Below are 5,683 nucleotides of genomic sequence, written 5' to 3'. Positions count from 1 at the left end.
GCAATCCAGTGCTATTCATTTGCACTGGCACCACCACCATGTAAAAAATCAATTTGTGAAATAAAGTTTTGAAAGGAAATATTGGTTGTGTGTTATTAAAATATGTAATGTTCTTCTTAAAAAAAGGTTGACACATCATATCTATAAATGTAGTTGTTTCTAGTTTGCCTATTTACTCAGTCCTTTGCATTTTTGTTGAACACTGTGAGGTCTTATCCTTGTAATAGTAACCGTATGAGCATACTGACTACCAACCAATCTGTTCTACAACTCATACTTTAACGGCTCCACATTTACCCACTATCAATCTTCTATGTATCCTTGAGTGCATGTATGCTGAATGCATGCTTATATGTTTTATCCTGATGCAGGAAGCCTACTGGCTTCTGACCCTTTCATGTCATCCCCCACCCCCTTCCTATCCCTAAGCAGATGGGTCCCCCCTTATGGTTCTGCTCAAGGTTTCTCCCTGTTAAAAGGGAGTGTTTCCTTGCCACTGTCGCCTTAGTCTTTGCTCTAGGGTGTTCAGGCTCTGGGTTCTGTAAAGCGAGTTTATACAATTCTGGTTGTTATTGGCACTAAATAAATAAATTGACATGCTGTCCTAGACATTGATACACATACAGTCCTGCTCACCATTATTGGCACCCCTAGTGAATATGTGCAAACAGGCTATGAAAAAATATGTATTTGCTGTTTATCCTCTTGGTCTTCCACTCAAAATATTCATAAAAATCTTACCTTTTCATTGAGGTAAAATAATTGAAAAAAAAAAAAAAAAATTGACATTAAAAAATATTATTCTCCAAAACATGTGTGCCACAGTTATTGGCACCCCTTAATTAAATGTTTTGTGCAGCCTCCCTTTGCCAAGATAACAGCTCTGAGTATTCTCCTATAATGCGTGATGAGGTTGGTGAACACATGGCACGGGATCTGACACCATTCCTACATACAGTATCTCTCCAGATCCTTCAGATTCTGAGGTCAACGCTTGTAGACTCGGCTTCAGCTCATCCCACAGATTTTCTATGGGGTTTAGGTCAGGGGACTGATGGCCATGGCAAAACCTTTATTCTGCGGTCGGTGAACCATTTTTGTTTTGTGTTTGAGGTATGCTTTGGATCATTGTCCTGCTGGAAGGTCCAACGACGGCCCATTTTAAGCTTACTGGAGGGGGCTGTTAGGTTTTCATTTAATATCTGCTGGTATTTGATGGAGTCCATGATACCATGTATCCTAACAAGATGTCCAGGGCCTTTGGAAGAAAAACAGCCCCACAACATCAAAGATCCGCCACCATACTTCACAGTGGGTATGGGGTGCTTTTCTGTATGGCTATCTTTCTGTCTACGCCAAACCCACCTTTGATGTTTGTTGCCAAAAAGCTTTATTTTGGGCTCATCTGACCATTTAACTCGGTCCCATTGAAAGTCTGACTTACATTTGGCAAACTGTAGGCACTTTAGTTTGTTGTTGATTGACAGCAGAGGCTTTTTACTGGCAACCCTCCAAAACAACCTGTGGTTATGTAGGTGGCGTCTGATGGTAGTTTTGGAGACTTTCTGACCCCAAGACTCAACTAATGTCTGCAATTCTCCAGCTGTGATCCTTGGAGAATATTTTGCCAGTCGAACCATCCTCCTCATGGTGCGTGGGGTCTATGTACACACACATCGTCTTTCTGGCTGATTCTTAACATCTCCTGACGCTTTAAACTTCTTTATTATACGGCTCTTCAGAATGTTCCAAAAAGTACCGTTGATTTGAATTGGCCATCCGTACGTCATAGGTCACATTAATTCCTGCTAACATACCGTTGCGAAAAGATAATAATCACCGCTGTCATTGGCAACGGGTTTTGTACTTCTAATTCACATCTTTCATATCATTCCGCCAGAAGTCCAGTCAATTTAACGCAACAGTAGACAGTTATTTGAAGTCAGCAAGTAATGGGTTGCTATGCAACACCTGAAACTTCAAAGTTCTATTTGCTTGAAGAACTATTTATTTCTAAACGGGACTCATGAAACGGCAACTAAATCATTAAAAAGAGGCATGTTGGAGGAATGTCTTCTATCGTTTTTGGCAAGTAAACGTATAATAAGCGGGATAATGTATTGTCCGTCGGTCATTCTCCAAAAATAATTCCCTTAAGTAGAAACAACACCCTCCGCTGGGGTGTTGTTTGCCCCGCGGGAATTATTTTTGGAGAATGACCTCGGACAATACATTATCCCTTACTTATTTCCATGATAGTGGAAATGGGTATTTTCAACTGTTTAGAGATTTTCTTGTGTCCATTTCTTGATTTGTGCAGCTCAACAACTTTTCATCGCACATCGTCACTGTGTTCTTGGGTGTTTCCCATTGTGATGAATGACTACTGGAATTTGGCCTGTGTCACCTCATATTTGTACGCCAGTGGAACAGGAATTCATGGTTAACCTCTTAAGAGTTCATAATTAAACAGGTGAACTTAAAAATGTAAAACATGACTGGAAATATACTTCAGTTAGATTTCAATTATAAGATTTTTCTAGGGGTGCCTATAATAATGGCACACATGTTTTTGGGAAAAATATTTATTTAATCTCAACAGTTGTTTTTTCTTTCAATAATTTTACTTCAATGAAAAGGTAAGATTTTTTTGAATATTTTGAGTGAAAGACTAAGAGGATAAACAGCAAAGACATATTATTTCATAGCCTGTTTGCTCATATTCAATAGGGGTGCCAATAATGGTGAGCAGGACTGTATGGGCTCTTTTCATAGAATCCTGAGCATTACATAATGATCACTATTTGCATTTACGGATACTGTCTTTTTTCAGCCACTTCAAAAATGGATGGAGCTTTTTTCACATTAATATACATAAGATCACTCACATAACAGATAACATGTCAGTAATCAGTTGTTGACTATTCTCCCATGTTTTGCACTGGATTTTTCACTCTTATTTTTTCTTGCTGGTTGTAACAGCGCTACTGTAGGTTACCTTTTTAAAAGATGACTCAGAACTCACAACATGAGATTTCAACAAACTTTATTCATGCACGTGACACTGAGAGGGGTTCACAGGACACTGCTCACAGTATCCAGCTGCGAACAATATGCATCCATCACTTGCGCGCTCAGGGTGGCCAACTGAGTTGAAATGGTCATCCATTATATTTCAAAATCATCCATTATAATTCAGACTCTTACAAACAACCGATCTGTCACCACTCAGGCAGGCCACCATCCTTTAGCCAAATCACAGGACAGATGGAAACCTGAATGGGATCCTCAATGAGTTCACCTGAACTTTTGGAGAACGGTTGTTATTTCAATATTGTCAAATGTATGGATTCATTTATATTTGTATTGCAACTCAACAATGTCAAGATGTGAGCAATTTTAAGCACCTTAAGACTGAGCCGTTATTGGGCAATATTTGAATATTTGTCTGAATTGGCAAGACAACTTTGCTTGAGTTTATAATTGATTTGTTATTTATATTAACTTTTTTTCCCTTTCCTTACTGAGCGTGTTAATAAAATAATGTTTCAAACATGTTAACTTCAGCAGATGTTCATTAGTTCTCAATACACAGAGATTTTCACAAGGAATTTGCGTCAGTGTATTTTGAAGTCCTATTTTATTAAAGATAAAGACCCTACTCTCCCACTTTACTCCTGTCTGTCTTTGTGGCCAAACTAACCACACATTCTCAGGTGAAGGGAGATCCGTTTCTCCTGTAAAGATACCACTGAAGCCTTGTTCTGAGCAGACATAGAAATTACTTCCAGAGACCCTAAGAATGACATTCAAGAGATCTGGGGTACAAGATTGAAAAACAGGATGTACGGAAGTCGTGCAGATCATAAATCAATTTGATGTGGGACTGTTTTCTTTCTTCAGTAGAGAGCTGTGTGTGCTTGGGTTTCACACACACACACACACACACACACACACACACACACACACACACGCACACAATGCCCTGGTCGTTTGCCCTATCACTGAGATGTTTAAACTGGTTGTGGCTAAGCTTTTCAACAGTGTGCTTATGCCAGGCATTGTGTATTAAGGCCACTAAATCAACCTTGATCTACATCCATCCTGACATTTGGGTTCAGACCTGCATATGCCATAATTCCTTTCCAGTTACCTTCAGCTCGATCTGAAGCAGAATTCTTCATAGCCTTACCATTTTCTACACGGGCCAATTTATTCCCTCAGCAAACATAATGCGTTTCTCATGTGTTGCAAGGAAACACCGTATTCCAGACCACCATTGCCAGATGGTTTTTAGCTCTTGCGAAACTCTTGCGAAAAATTGTGTTCAGACCTAAGACTACAAAAGATTCTTATTCATAGAATTATATAATAAGTAAATAAAGAAACTAAGTAAAATCAGGTGAAGTATAAAAGTAATACAAAAGTATAAATAAAGTTTTTGAAAAAAGATAGTAAAACACGTTTCACCAAGCCATCAATTGGGCAAGCTTTGACAAGCAATTTTACAGGAATATGGTAAAAGATATTTCAAAGCAGACACTAAGCACATTTCATGTTTATGTGTTCCAGAGTCATGAGGCTTATGCCACCAGTGGTGGTTACCCCTCACATTTTAAGTGGACTCTGTGTGTGTGTGTGTGTGTGTGTGTGTGTGTGCGTGCGTGCGTGCGTGCGTGCGTTCATGTGTGTGTGCGTGTGCGTGCGTGGGTGTGTGTGCGTGTGTGTGCGTGTGTGTGTGTGTGTGCGTGGGTGTTTGCATGTGTGGGTTTTACAGATCAATGTATTAATTTTGTCTCCTGTTTGACTTTTATACTAATATGGGCTTCTTCCTCATCTTTCTTCTCCAGTTCTCTCCCTCTCTCCTCACAGTGTACCCGGCATCCTTTCTTCACCTGCCTTCTGCTTTTTTTCACCTATTTGTTAAGAAAAAAATACTCCCATCATCCCTCCCTCTCTCCCCCTCTGTGTTGCCATTCTTTCACTCTCATTCTCTCTTTCTCTCTCCCTGATCTCATGTCTTTATGTCTCTCTCATTCTAGGATTCTGCGCCCACGATCTGTGCAGTGCCGTGTTGACAAACTCTGCTGATCTTTAGTCTCTGATATTTATATATATATATACTTGACAGGCCAGGAAAAGCCCAGGCTCCAAAATCACTTTTTCTGACAGGATGTTGCTCTCTCAGAACTCAGCTCAGCAGCCTGCAGAGAGTGCAGCCAGTGGATAGCATTGCCAAACGATAGCATTGATCTTATGGAAGAGATCCTTCTAAGTTTGAAGAAACAAGACTGAAGTTATTTCTTCACATGATTTATGAGTGTCAACTCAGAGTCAAGTATAAGCTGTAGACTTCTGACAACCGTTTATAAATGGGGAGACAGAGCTAAGAGTTTACAGTGGGGCAACAGTTTAACAGTCCTGCAATAGACAGCTTATGGAGTTCACTTGGTTTTTACAGATACAGCTGGTAGTCATTAGTGTAACAGTAAAATGATATCTCATGCCTATGAATTAAGGCCCAGTGACCCACATACAGGGTGAACAATACCGGCCCCAGAGCAGAACCTCGGGTCGCTCAAGATTTGTGCTGTACTGCCATACTGTCAGTTATTCAAATGTGCCTTTAACAGATACACTTTTCAGCTTTTCAGGGTGATAGTGGGCACATGTAACAGATATA

The sequence above is a fragment of the Sprattus sprattus genome (assembly GCF_963457725.1).
Source record: "Sprattus sprattus genome assembly, chromosome: 6".
NCBI classification, from domain to species: Eukaryota; Metazoa; Chordata; class Actinopteri; order Clupeiformes; family Clupeidae; genus Sprattus; species Sprattus sprattus.
Note: the sequence above shows the minus strand (reverse complement) of the source record.